The sequence below is a fragment of the Apteryx mantelli genome, chromosome 20 (assembly GCF_036417845.1).
Source record: "Apteryx mantelli isolate bAptMan1 chromosome 20, bAptMan1.hap1, whole genome shotgun sequence".
Taxonomy (NCBI): Eukaryota; Metazoa; Chordata; class Aves; order Apterygiformes; family Apterygidae; genus Apteryx; species Apteryx mantelli.
Genome location: NC_089997.1, coordinates 13,302,946 through 13,321,577, shown reverse-complemented (window position 1 = coordinate 13,321,577; position 18,632 = coordinate 13,302,946). Strand labels below are relative to the sequence as shown.

Here is an 18,632-nt window from a genome sequence, read left to right as displayed (position 1 = left end):
TGCACAAACAAATCTTTTTTTTTTTCCTGTCGTTGTACTGAGGAGGAAATATTATAACACACCTGTCAGTTAATATAAACATTTCCTTTAGCTGAGTACATTTACCAAGCACAGACAATGCCACAGCCTGTAATACTGCATTATAGGCACTAAAAGCATTTCAACTCTCAGAACACTTCTATCTGCAAATGTGTGTCTTTTTCTTAAGGAGAAAAAGCATAAACAGACTTAGTGCTGCTTTGTTGTTTTTTACTTTTAGGCAGGAAATCCATTCTGTTGTTTGCCATCCCTGTATCACAGCATCTGGACCTTCAGTAGAAGCATTTGGGAGCTGTCACAGCATGGACAGACATGTTACGTGGTTGAGGGCTCATCTGTCACAGAAGAGGAAGATCTCCATTTGGGTTATCTGATGGTTGTCCCTGTGGTCATCTACCAATAATGTCTAGTCAGTGCCCACATGTACCAGCAGCATGTGCTAATGTGCTTGAGGCACCACGTACAGGCAATGGCTTGTGATGTTCCTGAGCAAGAAACCTGGTCTGAAGGAGCCTCTGGAAATGAGGCAGCAGCCTGTGAGCTGGGGAGCTCTTCAGACAGCTTGAAGGCTGGTCACCTCTTACAAAATGACCTTTGAAATTATGATTCATGACCAGGCAAATAGGACAGTGCCTGCCCTCACCTTTCCTGCCTTGTGCTCCAGACTGACTTGGGCACAAGCCCATCCTGACCTGAAAACTCAGCAGTCCGTGGGATGCAGCAGTGCAGCCAGGCTCATCCACCTTGCTGAAGGGTTCATCTTCTTTTCTCAAGTACACCCCCACATGAATTGAGCTGTGAGGCTCCTTAGGAGTGACCTTACATCTCAGTAGCTCTGAAGTCACACAGAGGTTAAGGTCCATTTCTGTCTGTGTAGCTATATCTGTAATTTAATCGAAGTAGAAATTATACCCTATTATTAAGTAATTGTTTTGTCTTGGCAGGTGTGTTCTGACACTTTTTCTCTATGTACTGTGTGGTTGATACAGTTTTCAGTTTACATCCTGTTTGCATGTGTTTATATGTGTTAGTTTGCATAGATACATAGTTATTAGTTACACAGCAGCCTAGTCTACATGGGTCAATATTCTCATTCAAAATTCCTTTTCACCAGCACATGGGAAGCCCAGAGGACAGCACTAGCTATCATTTATGTTCCACATGTCCGTGTATGGTGGGAGGCTTTTGGAGTCTCACTGGAAGCTACACTTACTTACAGCATTATTACAGAACTGCCCAGCATAGGCACCAGGTTTTTTGCTTGCAAGTTCAGATGGATGGATACATATATTTTCCAGTTTCATTTCATCTTCCTTTTCCAGTTTCATTTTCATTTATGTGCCCTTGAAGCACCCGAATGCTGTGCTTTCCCAAGTAACTGCATATTCTTATCATGAGGGCACCTACCTCTGCCTCCTCCCATTTCCACTTCATATCTTTAACAGTTCACTAAACTCAGTCCTCTAGTCCATGTATCTGATCTATCTCCAGATAAACAGGCAGGACTTGATAGGAAAGCCTTTCATTCCTTCTTAAAAAGTTGCAAGTTATTGGATTTTGTCTCCCAGATTTGGTCAGCAATAGCTGAGGAGAAAGTCTAAAGCTGGGAGGAAGAAAAAGGTATCCTGTGTTTCCAGATAATACTTAAATAGCAACTAGAAAAACTAACCTACTGTTGCTTAGAAGAGAATGCCAATGAAGAAAGCAGCAAAACATCTGAAGGTTTTTGTTTCCTTATTGGCAGTACTTTTAACCTTATTGAAAGAGAAGATTTTAAAGTTATATTTCATCACACTGTGAACTGAGTTTTGCTGAGAGAGAATATATACAGCTAATTACTAAATCTACAAATATTGTGTCCATAAAGGGAAACACCTGGTCTTTCAAGCAAAAGATTACAATTGACTTCCAACAGATAAACCTCTCCTGGTTATAATCTCATCAAGTTCACATGTACATAAAACACTCAAAGATGACAAAAACCCCAAAACCACCTTTTTAAACCAGGACACCTTTTGAGTATACTTTCCTTTTATCACACAAGACACTAAGCCTTTAACTATGGCAAGGAATTCCCTCTACTTTGAATCTACATATATGCTGCATTTTAACAAATCTTAAGAAATTGTCCTAGGTTAAAGGAAGGCAAAGAAACCCCATCCTTGCCTCTACTTATACATTTTCTGTTATGGGGGGGGTTCTTTCTGAATAGCCTACTGTAAAGCAGAAGGACAGTAGAATTTTGCATTAAAATATTTATTTACACCTAACCTCTCCAAAGAAATCCAATTGCTCTTAAAGAATCAATTGTAGAAGTCCAATGGCAGAGAGCTCACTTAAGAGCCACCAGTGCCAACAACTTACATATTATGCCAATGTATTAAGAGTTGCCACTGTTTAGAGTCTGTACAAGAGCAGGGAGGAGAACACGTCACAGTCAGGCAGTTGCTCCTCCTCTTCAGTAGATTCCTGGGCAAAATGTTGCTCACCATCATCAGAGAAGGATGGGGATTCACTGCTGTAGACTGCATGTTTCCATCTGCAAGCATTTCAAAGGCAATAACAAAAACAAGATTAGGTCACACTAAGTCACATCAAAAATCAAGTGAAGTCTACCCCATAAGGTACTGTGAGATCTATGAAGCTTTGAGCCCATTATATGTATTCCTCCTGCATCTGATTTCAAACTGCATTACATGTTCTTCCTTGTGAGAGCAAAATTCCATCTTTGTTGGGAAGGTAAAATGTTTAACTAGTTCACAACCAAAATCCAGCTACAATTTGCTCATTTTCTCTAATCAGTCTGATACACAAAGCATCCAGTTTCACTGAGCATTACATATCCACTCTTATTCACTTATTTAATCATCGATCTTCCAAAACTGATGCCCCTTCTTCTTTCCTGAACTGACTGCTCTAAAGATTGCCAAACAAAGTGTTTATATCAAGCAATAGACAGCATTCTCCAAGCTCTGAGTGCTTACAGCATCCAAAACAGCCTTTCTCACCACAATGGCCATTAACACTTCTTTGGGGAATTTTTCTTGTTTAAGAGCACTTCCACAGAGAAATAATCCAAGAAGAAACTAGTATTGGCATGTGAGTGACTAAAAAAGGACATGGTACTTATATGCAGCTTGACTTTGGCATATGGAAGATGCCAGAGCCTTGCAAAGTAACTGTAAAGCCTTGCAAAGTAACCGTATTTGTGAATCTATTCCACCTGATTTCCCCTGAACTTCGTGTTCACAGCTGTTACCAAAACAGCAGGACAGGTCAAGAAGGGAGCTCCTGAGAGAGCTTCAATTAATTACAATGCATACAGGATGATAATTATGATGCATACAAGTTTGGGCTTGAACCTTTTTATAGGTTTTTATTCCTCTCGTTCAAGTCTTGCACAGGCTGTGGAACATGGGCAAGGTACTGCCTTCACGAGGTATTGCATAATTACCCCTCTTCCTCAAGGCATGATCAGCTCAACTACTGCAACATCCTCTTCTGTCCTGAAATACAGCCTTGCCCCACTCACATCCATTCAGAAAGTTGCTCTAAAGATCATCTTCTGAACTTATTCCCTTCATCACAAAGCGCATTCTCCTGACACCCTTCAAGTTTCTTCTCTCACAGCAAACAGAGTTGCCAAGGCCTTTCACAACTTACCCTCCTTCCTACATTATTTCCCACTGGCTGCCCAGAAAACAGCTCTGAATTCTGAGCTGGCCCTGACAGCACCTCTCACTGACTAACCCCTCAATACAAAAATGCAGAGGCATGTTCTCTTCTCACCTGCCACCTTCACGCTTGGGAGAAGGTTTTCATATGCACCTGGCAGTCTTCCTTACCTCCTGAAAATTCTTGCTGGGCTGCTCAAAACCCATGAAAACTGTCAGGTTACTGCTGCAGTGAGAGCAGTGCTCATCATTCAGAGTAGCACTGTGCATTTCCTTGTATTCCCACCTCTCGACAGCCATCTCTTGCCTTTTCTCTTGTGCTCGGTTATAAGCATTTGGGAAAAGGTCTAGTTTTGTTTGCTGACTTCTCTGCCCTGAGCTTACTAGCAGGGCCCTGGAGTCCCTGACTATGGCTTGTAAGCTCTAAGGCTATACAGAAATGTGAATAGATAAAAAATGGCCAGTGGTTCAGCTCCTTTCAGTTGCTTCAGAGGAGACTTTTGGCCAAAACACAGTAAAGAAAATTGAAAGCCAGAACTAACCTGAGTTGCCATCTTGAGTGTCAGCGACCTCATCAACAGTTCTTTCTTTAAGTTTTTTTCTGGTTCTTCCCTCCTTGGGAGTACACCTCAAGGTTTTCCTTATTACAAGAAACAAGAAGGATCAGTCACAAACACGCAGAAAATCTGACATGTGCACACTTGGTGCCTACACAGTAGCTTTATCAAGGTTCTGCATGTCCACAAAAGATTAGCATGCAGTTCTACGATGCAGAAAACAAGGAAGGATCACTGGAATCCAACCATCTAGTTTTACCTATTTTCACATGAGTCACATTCCATTTTAGGCCTGTATCTGTCAGTCTAATAGAGATGAGAAAATGGATGTATATTTTAATACAAAAAGAAAACCAGTACTTTTAAGTTTAGTTCATGGCCTACTTTGCTTCTCTGTTAACATGTTGATTCATGGCCCAGGACATGTTTAAAAAAAAAAAAAGTGCATAGCAGAGCAAAAAGCACAACATCCACAGGGATTCCTGAAGTACATGAATCTATCTTTGCTTTTTATCCCAGAGTTCTCAAAGAACAGGGCAGTAGTACCCACAGGAAGCACCCAGCAGAGAGAATTTAATTTAATGGAGCAAAACGAAGACAGAGGAAACATGGTTGGTAGAAATAACAGAAGTTGCTCGAGGGACAGAGAACCAGTTATGCTCATGGGCAATGCTGGCACAGGAACAAATACACATAGAGTTGCCATCACTAAATGCAGCCTGGATTTGAGGAGGCTTCAGATCCATGAAAAGGAAATTCTGGAAGTGGCTCTCAGTGAAGGGAGCAGTTCACAAGGGAGCTTAAGTCCATTTATGAAAACGATCCTAGGACACATTTCCCTCTAACAGGCGACTAAACTACAAGACCCAGGAGATTCTCTGGGAGGTGATGAGATGTCAAGGAAAAACAGGCAAACGGGATTCCAAACCTCAGTCACAGGGACAAGCACAGGAAGCTGTACAGCACCTTTTTAGGCTGTAGGCTAACCACACTGCCCAAGCAAACATCATTCCTTTGTGCATGAGGAAAAGTAATATTTAGTAATTGAGGACTAAAAGCACAACAGATTAACAGCTTAGTTGTGCCTATGCAATGGAAGGCATCACACAGTCTTCTTGCATATTTCAACTCCAACCATTATTTTTGGTAAGTTTTAAGAGTGAAAAAGCAAGTCCTGAAACAGCTGTTTGTAATCAGAGTGTCCATTCAAAAAAGATCACAAAAAGGCAATTCAGAGAATGCCGCATAAGATGTATACAACTTCTGACTGCTATTTCACATTTTCTGAGGAAGAAGATATGTCCTCCCTGCTCAGAGGATACCTCTAATATGGTCATACCTATCAATATGTAAATTATAATTAGAGAGGAAAAATAAAAGTTTTCTCAGACTGTGGTACTCTGTGGAAGAAGTTACTTCAGCTACATTAGAAGTATTATTTCGCTGTGTGAAATATATTACTTACACAAAAACAGTATGATAAATGAATATTTAGATTTTTCTGCGTCGCTGAATAACCCAAGATCTTCCATCACCTTCATGTCTTGCGCTGGTTTGCAATACTGCTTCTGCAGGACCGATACAGAGCTGCACTTGTAATAGCAAAGAAAAGCAAGTGTGAAAAAAGGTTTGAAAAAATAAATATAAGCAGTAGGGCATCTTAATATAGAATGCACATAATGACAGAGTCAAACTGACACTTAGCCAGGTTCCTGAAACCTAAAATAAATAAATAAATAATAGTTCTTTTGACAGAGTTTTAAGAACAAGTGCTGGAGAATTTGCAATCACACTCTGCACTTAGGTTCATTTTTCCCTGCTGCTGAATACAGTGAAAAATCCACTTTTGTAAGAGAAAAACAGAAATTCTAAAGATCAGAGTCAGATGTTAGAAAGAAATTATGGTAGCTTTTAACAGTACTTCAACTGCTCTGCATGGTAGCAGTAAGTCATTCACAGCTAGCACCTTCCCCAGATACACAGACTCTTTATTCTTAACTGTGGTGCAAACTGCAGCGTTTCTTCCATGGCTGCACCCGTCACACAGGCCACCCCACGGCTGGGACACACTGCAAATCCTCAAGGAGACAACGCCAGCCTGGGCTGCGCAAAGGCCACGTCGGGAAGGAGGCCGCAGGCAGAGCTGCAGAAACGCCAGGACTCCTTCAGGTGGGCTGCGGCCCCCTATTCCTCCGTGTCCTGACTCACCCCGTGCATGAGCCATGCTTCAACATGCGTCAGCCTGGAACAGCAGCTCATCAGCACCGAAGGAGCCTCTCACATCACAGCCGCCACTAAGATGCCGCTGTCCTGCCCGGGGAAGGGGGTCGCCGCCGGGTCTCGTGGCCATGGCATTGCCATGGCAACGCCCCCAGTGCAGCCCTCCTGTCGGCTGGCAAGAGGAGGAGGGCGGGACTCCCTTGGACTGACGGCTCTGTCAGCCAATCAGAGTCCAGTATGCAGGGCCCTCAGAGAGCGGAGGAAGGGGTGGGGCCTGACCTGGGGGAGAGGAGAGAGAGGAGAGAAAGAGGGAGCGAGGGGGAGAGGGAGGAAAAGGTGTGAAAGAGCAAAGCGAAAGGGAAGGGGGAGAGGAGAGGGGAGAGGAGAGGAGAGCGGAGGAGCGGGAGAGCAGGGCAGCGCCAAGAGCAGGGCAGAGCTGCGCAGCAGCAACGCCCCAAAGCCCCGCAGGGCCGGTCGCTCGGGGCAGGGCGCAAACAGCCCCCTCAGGCAGCAGCGTCAGGAGCAAGGCAGCTCCCCGCACCAGCAGCCGGCAGGGCAGCTTCCTCTGCAGCCAGGCCTGCGCCCGGAGCAGGGCGCTGCGCTGCTCTGCAGCGACCCCCGGGGAGAGGGAGGCTGTGCCCTGAATCATGGCAGGTCCCTGGGGAGCCGGTGGGGAAGAGGAGAGGGAGGAAAGGAGAGAAGTGAGTGGGAGAGAGATCAGGTGCGAGTGGGTTTGGTGGGGGCTGCGGGCGTGTTCAAATGGCAGCAGGTGCCCTCCTGCCGGGGTGGGGGCAGCGGTGCTGGCGCCTGGGCTGCTTTCCTCCAGGGAGCTCCAGAAGGTGAAACTATGAAATAGTAGAATGCTTGTTGTCCTGGATGTGTGGAGGATTTGCTGGTTTTGTTGAGCATTGGGGAAGGAACCAGACTTCTGAGTTGTGGGAAGGCTTCTCCCTCTGCCTGGGACGTGAGGCCCTGCTGTCTTCAGTTGCAAGATCACTGTTCCCATACAATGCTCCTGTTAGAAAATGTTGCCAGGAATTCGTTACAGGCTGTTCCCCAATTCCTAAGTGTCATAGACTAGGTGTAGGTAATACCTGGGCAGAAGATAATTCTTTTTTGGTGTAGTAACTGGTACATAACGGGTGTTTTGCTCACTATGAGTGTTACCAGGGGCCTCAGACAAGGAGCCTCAAAAGGGGGAGGGAAAGGGGGGAACTGTTACCAGGAGCTTCAGACAAGAATGCACCCAAAGACACAATTCTCGCAACTGTAACTGATACATCCTAGAGGAGTACAGCTAAACCAGCAGAAACCAGTGGGAACCAAGGTTAGGAACAAGACAGCTTTCTCAAGCAAAGAAATGAGCCAAGCTGAGACCATATATGGAAAAGGAGCTCAGAGTTCATGGAAAAGGCACCTCTTCAGCAACCACTAGGGACCACCAGCAACCGCCAGGGACCACCAGAGACCGCCATAGAAGCCCCCCAGAGACTCAAACTGCATTCATAATGACTATGTAAATATGATAATTAGTTCCAGGAAATAGAATGAATATGTATAATAATTCTGGGAAATTTAGTGCATATGTATGTAACAGCAATATAAGCTTTGGCTAACGCAACATAGGGCATGCACGTTGGGTGGAGCGATCCCCCGTGCATCCAGTGCCTGCTTCTTAATAGTACATTGGTGTTAAGGAGTTTTACTTCCGATTTCGGTGACATGAGCGTTGTGAAGCCACGAGGTGATTCGGGGAGGCCGTTCAGGAGCTGGCTCAGCCTTGGGGGAGGGCAGGGAGAGCTGCAGGTGGCAAGAGCCCCATGGCCGGGGTGTGGGTAGTGAGGTCACCACTGTTTGAGAGAGCTATGCCAGAAAATCACCAGTGTCAAATCAAGTCTTTGTAACTAGCTGACAGGCCAGCAGGAGGCACATGGCTCAGCTATTGATGATGAGGTCACTTCTGCCTGAGTACCTGATAGGCCATCTGGAGGAAAAAGGCTTGTCTGTTGCTTGTGAGGTCACTTGTGAGTGATGAACTGATTGGACAGCAGGAGAGATGTGTCTGGAAAGGTGACTGTGAGGTCACTTCTACCTGAGCAGTTGATAGGGCAGCAGCAGGTCCGTGGCTGGGGAAGTTATAGTGAGGTACTTCTGTCTCAGAGGCTTCTAGGCCAGTGACAGAGACATGGCTGTGAAGGTGACAGTGAGGTCATGTCTTTCTGAGTCCCTGCTAGGCCAGCAACAAGCACATGGCTAGGAACTGACTTTGAGGTCACTGCTGTCCCAGCAGCCTATAGGCCTGCAGCATTGGTAATCTCTGATTTCCAGGGTCTGTGTGCCGTAGAAATTCCCCCTGTCCAGCAGCAGGGAGCTTGTTAGATTTTCCTGCAAGGTCCATACTGGGTCTCTGTTATTCATGTGTACACCTGCTTTAATATCACCTTCGGGACTGTAACATGTTAGCGGTCTCCGATTCTCTGTCCAAGTATGTTCTGATTGGAGACTGGGTGCAAAGGCTCTTGGAGGAGACAGAGGTAATGTCACCCTCAAAGAAAGGCATGAGAAAAATTCCCACAGAGGCCTCTCTTTGGCAGCAGAATAGGCACAAGAGAGAGGAAAGATTCGGCCAGGTGAAGCCCCTTGGGACCACTTCATCTGCTTCCTTGAGGTGGGAAGTGAACATGACCAGGGCTGAAAATGCATGTTCCCAGAAAGTCCATTTTCAAAGCCTTTGGTGGAATAAAAGGAACTTCCAGGGATGGAGAGTTGGCCTTGCTGTGTTTTCAGGCCCTTGGGGGGCTCTGCCTGCTGCCATGTCTAGTCGTGTCCCCTCTGTGTCCCCGATGCACCATGCTAAGGCAGCAGTGACCTCAGAATCCAGATCCAAGCCATGTGCCTTCGACCAGCCAATCAGGTACTCGGGAAGAAGTGATGTCACAGTCAACAACCAAGCCATGTGCTTGCTCCTTGCCTATGAGGGACTCGGTCAGTAGTGACCTCACAATCACCATGCAAGCCAAGTGCCTGCTGCTGGCCTATCAGGCATTCAAGCTGCAGTGACCTCACAATCAGCATCAAAGCTATGTGCCTGCTGCTGGCCTATCAGGGGCTCCGGGAGAAGTGACCTCACAATCAACATCCAAGCGCTGTGTCTGCCACTAGCCTATGAGCTATTCCGGGAGCACTGACCTGACAGTCGACGTTCAAGCCCTGTGCCTGCTGCTGGCCTATCAGTTACTGCAGCAGGAATGACCTCAAAAGCACATGTCCCACCCATGTGCCTGCTGCTGGCCTATCAGGCACTCTGGCAGCGGTGACCTCACAATCAGTATCCAAGCCGTGTACCTGTTGGGAAGGGAAGGGAAGGTGAATAAGTTAAATGCAAAGTGCTCCTGAGAGGATAAGGACAGCATCCCATGGAAGGGGAACATAATGCAGTAATGTGAGAAAAGAAAGGCACAATGATATTCAAGAGCCTAATACAATGCCCCAGCATTTCTGAATAGAAAACCACTGAGTAAGTGGAAAAGTAAAATACGTGACCATATCTAAAAGTCTAATGGCACTGAAATGCATGAAGGTGTGCAATAGCAGCATGGTGGGGTGGGGTGAGATGCAGCATCACTAATGAGAAACTGCAGTGAAATGTGTGCTGTTTTGCATAAATGGTGGTGTGCGATGGATGGGAGTTACAGAGAGACGGCGAGGTGCCAAGTGCCGATGGCCCTGGGCTGTGGTAGTGCTGTGAGCTGTGAGCACTGAGACCCTGCTGCACAGGGGACACCTGTCCCCTTGCCCAGCCTTGAGTGCAGGGCCCGGGGGGTGGTTTGGTCACCTGCGAGGAAAAATCCCCCTCTAGGAGCTGTGCCCAGCAGCCGTGTCTGCAAAGGCAGCGGGAGCAGCCCCTGCAGCGCCATCCCTGGGAGCAGGTTTGGGGCTGGAGCTGGCACAGCAGCTACATGCAGTGACAGTGCTTGGGGAAGCAAGCCCAGAGAGAAACCACCGTCTTCCTGGCTCGGGCGCTGCTGCAGGGAGAGCGCGGCGCAGGCTGCCGAGGTCACGTGGGCTGTGGTTTGTGCACCTGCAGGCGAGGCTTTGATCTCCTGATCAGCCCCTGCAAGGGAATAACGGGCTGTGGGGTGAACATGCTGAGAGTCGGGGGGGTCTGAACGCCTGGGCTGCCCTGTATGCTGTCAGAGGAGTGAAATGGCCCAGCTCCCTGCTCCTGACCAGGGCGCCCACCGCGGGGCTGTCCAGGAAGGGATCGACGAGCCCGCACTCACGGGATGGGGCTCTGGCCATGGCAAAGAGGCCTTTCACCGCTGCTGCTCCTGGCACAGCAGGGCTGTAGCAGGGTGAGGGGCTGTTTCTGTTTCCTTCCCTTCCTGACACAGCCCGTCCCAGGGGCAATCCCAGCTCCACGGTTCCCATGGTGCGGGGACAGCTGGGCACTCGCACCTTGGGCACTCGGGCAAACACAGTGTATGACATGCCCAAAGCTCCCGGTCCCCACAGTGGGGTACAAGGGGCGACAGACCCATTTCCCCACCATGATCTGCCCTGTCCCACTGGGATGGGCCCCGTGATGATGCCCCAGAGCAGCGACCGTGACATCCGCAGTGGAGCCGTGCCTCATATATGGTCATGAAGAGTGCTGGAGAAGTTCATTGGAGGGCTGGGCTGTGTCAGAAGGGAGATAAGCCCTGATAATGTCTAAAAAGGTGCCTGCTGCTTCGATTGGCTCCTCCTGCAGCTGAGCCAGCACCTGCAGATATATACTGGCCTCCCATCTTTGTTGTCCTGTGCGAGTCCGCAGGAGCTGTGTCAGGGAGTGGGGTGCATCAGGGCAGTGCTGTCAGGGCAGGAGGCTGCAGATGGAGGCAGAGGGACTCCTTGTGCCTTGGGTGCTGTGGCTGCTCCTCTGGGTGCAGCTCTGCTGGGGTAAGTGCCTGCTTCCTTGTCCCACAGCCCTGGGTCCAATGGGCACCAGTGGGGTTATGGGGATCCCTCTGGAAAAGGGGTTTCATCCCAGAAAGCAGTGAGACAAGGGTCAGAAGGTGCTCAAGTCCATCGACCCTGTGCTGCTCTGGGTGGGAGAAGGATGTTTGTGCTTCCAGGGCTCCTGTGCTTATGGCAGTTGGTGCCTGGGTGTGCTTGTAGACACCTCATCCTTGGGCACCCTTTGGGGATCCCTGTTCCCCCCACTGCTGTGCCCCTGGAGCTGGTGGTGGGTCAGCTGGTGACTTCAGAGCTCAGCGATCCCCAGGGCACAGCCAACCCCCAGGCGCCCAGGAGGGTTTCTGTGCTGTTCACTGCCCTGGGGTCAGGGTGTGCCTGGCCCGAGGAGGGGCAGTTTGTGCCCCCGCAGAGAGAAGGGGACCAGGGCATCTGCATCCACAGCCCGGTAGAGAGGTGTCCTTCCCAGGGGCCCTGGCTGAGGGTAGGGGCTGGGCTCATCCACATGGGCAAGGAGGGAATGAGCATTGGAAGAATCTTGGGGATCCTCTTGGTGCTCCCTGGGGACATGGAAAGCCCTGGGGGAGGTGGGTGGGTTTGAGTGGTGCCCAGGGCAGGTGGTGGGCAGGAGGCTGGGGTTGTGGGGGACACAGCAGTGTGGGGAGGCCTGGGGGTTTGGGGCTGCTCACGGGGCACCATGCTGGGGAGGAGCAGGTGCCCTGTGCAGGGCCAGGCACTGCGTCCAGGTGGGCATGGACAGGGTACAGGGTGCTGATGGGGTGCAAGGAGGTGCCAAGGGATCTGGGGCGGGAATGGCCCAGAAGGGCTGGAGCTGGGCATCCCCCAGCCCAGCCCAGCGCAGCCCGCAGGGAGAAGCCGGACCGCGACACTGCCCCTGGAACAGCCCAGTGGGGAGAAGGCTCACAGCCTCCGTGCCTGCAACTCGGCCCTGGGCAGGGGACCCTGCACAGCTGCAGCGCAGGGCCCCAGCACTCTCCTAACCATCCCCATGTCTGTGTTTGAAGGTGCTGCGGAGGTGAGGCTGGAGGCTGGAGACAGTCGCTGTGCTGGGAGAGTGGAGGTGAAACACCAGGGCCAGTGGGGGACGGTGTGTGATGATTACTGGGACATGAAAGACGCTGTTGTAGTCTGTAAGCAGCTGGACTGCGGATCTGCTCTCCAAGCTCTTAAGTATGCACCTTTTGGGCCAGGATCTGGCCAGATTTGGCTGAGGTATCTTGAGTGTCAAGGCACCGAGACTGCCCTGTCTGAGTGCAAACATGATGGTTGGGGTACACGTTCCTGCAGTCATGCTGAGGACGCTGGAGTGGTTTGTTCAGGTAAGGAGTCAGCCAGTTCCTCACCTTTGGGGCTGGGCCTGGGATCGGGGACTAACCGGGCTGTGCCCTGAAGGAGAAATGCGTGGGTACCGGAGCAGGCCCTGACGTGGCTGCTCTCGCTGCCAAGCTGGCACTGTTGCTGCTGCTGTCCCTGGGGAAAGCCCCGGGTGAGCCCACCGCAGGGGCACAGACCCCATCAGGGTCGCGGGGGCTCAGCCCACCCTCAGGCTGAACCGAAGGGGCTTTTCAGAGAGGAGAAGAGCAGGGCCTGGGGCAGAGGAGCAAGGTGACGGGCAGCACCTTGCACCCCGTGCCCAGGGCCGCCCCATGAGGACCAGCCCCACGCGAGCTCGGGGCCTGGCGGCTGCGAGGCCCCTGGCTGCTCCCTCCCACATCACCGCACACTCAGGCCGCACTGCAGGGTCCTTGGGGCTGTCACAGCCCCGCAGGGAACACGGCCTGTCCAGGCAGCACTGACCTGCTGTCCAGCCGCTCCTGCTGGCCCTCAGCTCCCCACGCTGCCCCGTGCCACAGGGCTTTGCCAGCACTTGCTGACCCTCATCTGCGCCTGCTTTTGCAGCGTGCGCTGGTGTCAGCCCAGGGCTGCACGTGGATCTCCTGCTCCTCTGCCCAGTCGCTGGCCATGACGTGCACAGCCCCAGCAGTGCGCTGTGGCCCTGCCTGGGGACACCTCTCCCCAGGCACGTGTCGGAGGAGACAGCTGGCCCAGACACTGACCCGGTTACAGCTGCACCATTTCTGTGCCTGGGACGTGTCTCCCCTCACAGACACCCCAACAGCCCAGGACACCCCCGGGAACAGGGAGCATTTTGGGCTGCTCTGAGGCGATTCCCCAGCCTGGCTCTGAGCTCCACAACACCTGGTCCAGGTTTTCCACCTGTTTTCCTGGTCCAGGCACTTTGGTGCTGCGGGCCTGTGCCAGGTAGCGCTGGGCTCCTGGGGCAGCAGCATTTCCCTGAGCAGTGCCTGTGGCTGTGGGTCCAGGATAGACACAAGCTCTGGAGTGCTGTGTGGCTGTGAAAGAAGATGCAGGGGGCCCTGAAGGCTTTGTGTCATCAACACCCACAGACGGCTGCTGCTGGGGTGTTCATGGGTCATTTTGGATGTGGCTGCCTTGGAAATCATGTGGGATGCAGGTATGTAACTGCTGGAAGCCTCTGGGAACTCCCCGTCATTGGTGTTTTCTCCAGGATTTGTCCAGCTGGTTGGAGGGGCCAGCCCCTGCTCAGGACGTGTAGAGATCAGAGATGGAGACCTGAGGAGAACAGTCTGTGACTCACACTTTGGTCTCGAAGCTGCTGATGTTATCTGCAGGGAGCTGCAGTGTGGCACAGTCCTGTCCATCCCCGGGGCAGCTCACTTTGGAGAGGGGGTCGGTGCCATCTGGGACGAAGAGCTGCAGTGTGTGGGGAATGAATCCCTCCTCTCCTCCTGCCCCAGGATGTCCCTCAGCAACCAGACCTGCACCCACGCGAACGATGCTGGTGTCACCTGCACACGTGAGCATTCAGGGAGGAGGTGTGAAATGCCTCCTGTGAGCTGTGTGCTGTGGGGTAGGGGAGCAGGGAAGTGACCGTGCTGAGCATGGTGTGAGTGCAGGAGGGGTGGAGTTGTTGTCTGTAATCTTAAAATGACGTGGAAGGAGCAGAAAGGGCTGCTATCCCTTTGGGGTCTCCTTCAACACCTGAGGGTGCAAGAGCACAAAGCCATTGTTAAAATTATCTGTTCTCATTTGTTCATTCACGGGCACCGGTAATGAGCAGCAGGAGTCAGATTTCAAAGTTTTTAAAGTTCCATTGCTAGCAATAAGGTACCTCTTGGCTGGGAGCACAGGAAGGGACCTGAGCAGCTTTTTGTTACAACTTTTAAGCGATAGTAAGTTGTTACATATTCAATACTTTAGTTTACATAACCAACCAGATCTATCCATGATTCTTAGGTCTACCAATCCCCTTCCCATATTACAGTACGAGGTAGTTCCGTGCCAGCCTTATATGGTTCATCTTATAATTATCCATTAGCTGATTTGCACCTCTTCTGGTGTTACCTTTGAACCACTTTTGTACTGCTGGCTGGATTTTAGTGGCTTCTTTGCAGATCTTCAACTTTGTACAAAAACCAGGGCTAAGGCAAGGTCAGATAAGATGTTCTGCTTGGAAGGCACCCTGACCTTGCATGTTCTTTCTCTGCAAAAGTGGAGTATAGTGGAAATTTTCTTAACGCCATCTTCACTTTTCCTCCTCTTTCCCCAGAGTACACAGGATTCAGGCTGGTGAATGGCAGCAGGTGTTCGGGGCGGGTGGAGATCCAGGTGCTGGGGACCTGGGGAACCCTCTGTGACTCTCGCTGGGACATCTCCGATGCCCACGTTCTCTGTCATCAACTCAACTGTGGATTTGCTGAATCTGTTCCTGGAGGAGGGCATTTTGGGAGAGGAACCGGCCCTGTCTGGAGAGACACCTTCCACTGTGAGGGGACTGAATCCCATTTGGTACAGTGCCCTGTGACTGCCCTGGGGGCCTCCTCATGTTCACATGACAATGATGCTGGTGTTTTTTGCTCAGGTGAGTTCAGGGAAAATGGAGGATTAACTAAACTTGCCCCTTGTGTGTGACATGGCAACCCAAAGCTGGGGAGCCCATGGCAATGACAAGCTGAATTTCTCCCTGGAGAAACCCTGGCTTCCCATGGAGGGGTTCAAAGGGCTTTGCCTGCTCAGGTCTCTGCCTCCCCAGGGCAGCTGGTTCAGGTCTCGGAGACCACCGCCAGGCCTGGGCTCCTCTGCTGCCCTCCTGCAGCACAGACACAGGACGGGGCTGTGGGACACAGCTCCACTCAGTGCAGCTGTGAAGGACCCTGCACTCCCTCCTGCAGCACACAGTTCCATCCCAGACCACGGAGAGCCCTGCAGACCCTGATCCCAGCGCCTGCAGGGGCTGCTGTGGGCGCGTCCAGCAGGAGCAATCCCTGAGGCCGAGCTGCAGAGCGGGGCTGGGATTTGCCCTTGCTTCTTGTCAGTATGAACCCCAAACTCATCCTGTTTTGTAAGAAAGGCTCTCATGCTTCTGCTTCCTGCCAAGGACACAAGCTCCACATCCCTGATCTCTAGGGATGCAGAGGGGTAGAGACGTGTGGGTTCTCCCCTGGGTGTCTAAGCAGGGGCCAGTCCCAGCGTGGAGATGGAGCAAGGCTTGTGCTCATCCTGTCCATCACCCAGGCCATTGCACAGGCCAGTGCTTCCTCCTGCTGAAGCTGCTCCACATTCATCATTAAGGACATATCTGGTGGCTCTGGGATTTGCCCTCCCCTCCCATGCTTCCCCATCCCTGTCCCTTCCTGAGAAATGACATTTGTAGTCAGCAAGGTTTAGTGACTGGAGGAAAAAAGAAAAAAAAAACTTGGAAAACTTCCATCCTCAAGTTCCTCACTGTGAGCCTGCTACAAATGGGTGAGTCCCTGGGTGTCCCAGGGCATCAGAAATGGGAGACATGTGGCAGGGTGCAGGTGTCCCTGGTGTCACAGAGGGTCCAGGGCATTTTGCCTGTGTCTGAGCAGGATCCTCTGAATCCCTGCGGCTGGTGGACGGAGGGAGCCGCTGTGACGGGCGAGTGGAGATGCTGCTGCACGGGACGTGGGTCAGAGTCCTGGATGACCAGTGGGATGGGAACGATGCCAGCGTGGTGTGCCGGCAGCTCCAGTGCGGAGAGGCAGAGCGAGCCTACAACCCGCCGAAGCCTGAGCGAGGGACGGGCCCCGTGGGGCTGAGAAGGGTCCAGTGTGCAGGGAAGGAGACTCACCTGGCCCTCTGCAACACCTCCCTTCCTGAGGCAGTGCCGGAAGGAATTGCGGAGGATGTGGAAGTGGTTTGCTCAGGTGAGTCGCTGACAGTCCCCAACACACTGTGCTCCCCAGGGCTGGGAGCCCCTGACAGCTGGGGTTTCTCCCGGCTGCAGGGAGCCGGCGGGTCCGGCTGGTGAACGGGACAGGGCGCTGTGCCGGGAGAGTGGAGATCTACTACAAGGGCACCTGGGGGACCGTCTGCGACGACTCCTGGGACCTGTCCGACGCCACCGTTGTTTGCCGCCAGCTGGGCTGTGGGGTGGCTGTGGAGGTGACCAGCTCTGCTCATTACGGGGAAGGCTGCGGGCAGATCTGGCTGGACGAGGTGAACTGCTCCGGGGGTGAAGCTGCTCTCTGGGACTGCCCTGCCAGGGCCTGGGGGCAGCACGACTGCAGGCACAAAGAGGACGCAGGAGTCGTCTGCTCAGGTCTGTGTGGGGAGCAGTGGTGGGAGCCTGGTGCTTGGGGAGGTAGGGATGCAGGGAGAGCAGGGCATGGCCGAGCCTGCCCCTGGCTGCCCTGAGCCCCCTTCCTGCCCCCATCCTGGGGACACCTGTGCACAGTCCTCACTGGACCTAGTCAGGGTTATAGGGAGAGCACAGACGTCCCCAGGGCTTAGAGGGGAGGGTAGTGCTGCACATTGGGGACTTCTCTCTGCTCCCTTGGTGAAACAGTGACTTGCTGGCAGTGCCCTCTGCCTGTCTGAGCCCTGGGGTGTCCAGAAGAGTTCCTGCTCCTTGCAGTAAGCCTTCCTGCCCATGGATGCCATAGAATAACCTGGGGGATTTTCAGGGATGCTTCAGGTTTCTCTCTCCTCACCTCAGGACCAGCTTTTTCCCCCCCACTTTGTGCCTTTCCTTCCAGAGTTCACGACCCTGAGGCTGGAGAAGAGCGACGGCTGCTCTGGGCGCCTGCAGGTTTTCTACAATGGGACGTGGGGGAGTGTTTGCTCCAACTCGATGACTCGTGACACCATGTCCCTGGTGTGCAAAGAGCTGGGCTGTGGAGATGAAGGGTCCCTTGAAGCAGACCTGCGGTATGGCAGGATATCTGGCCCCACATGGCTGGATCATGTTGAGTGTGGGAAGATAAACAGCTCCTTTTGGCAGTGCCCCTCTGCTTCCTGGAAGCTGCAGTCATGTTATGACCAACGAGAAGAGACTCACATCACCTGCAGTGGTAAGGCTGGAGCCACCTGGTCACAAAGGCTCACAGCAGGTCCTGCTCCCTGTTCATCAAGGTGCAATGCAGAGAAAGAGCTTGGAGTGGCTTTTATGTTCCATTTCAGACCACTGTGCTGTCAGTGACACAAACAAGACTTCATCTCTCAGAGTGACACGTGTCCATCAGCAATAGCTGTCCTGAGTTCCCTGCGTAGCCCAAGGAGGGGCAGAGGCACCTCCAGGCAGGGTCTCCTCCAGCTCCCCTTGGACACCTCTTGGAGGTGCCTGTTGCTCTCTGTTGCCCATAGAGAGGGCCCAGACAACCACCTTTTAGCTTGGGAAGTCCGTGCAGAGCATCCTGCTCATGGCTGTGTTTTGCTGAGGGAACGGGAAGGGGGAGAGTGAAACCAGTCCTGGTGGCTGAGGGTTATGTAGGAAACAGGCAGCGTGCAGGGCACTGCTGGCAGCAGAGCTCAGAGAAGCCTCCCCTCTGGGAACATCCTTCTGCTCCTCTGCTAACCAGGGAGCCTTTGGGGGTGAGCAGGCAGGGGTAAGCCTTCAGTGCTGTGCTGTTCTATCCTGAATTACCAGGGAGCCAGCTGTGTCCATGAGCAAGGAGGCACTGGGAGGTTCAAGCACAGGTCAGTCCTGATCCCGTCCACATGACCCCCACAAAGCAGCCCCTTCACCGCAGCATTTCCTTCTGCAGGGAGATGACCAGAGCAGAGGGCCCTGGTCCTGTCACGGGGACCTAGAGAAAGACAGTTCAGATGGGACTTTAAGGGGATGTCTGCAGACACAGACAGACAGACACACACACAC

At 52.0% G+C, this 18,632-nt stretch overlaps 1 pseudogene; it reads left to right on the top strand.

The window, feature by feature from the left end:
• LOC136993807 (antigen WC1.1-like) overlaps positions 1 to 18,632 on the top strand; it is a 1,003,008-nt pseudogene that overhangs the window by 976,541 nt on the left and 7,835 nt on the right.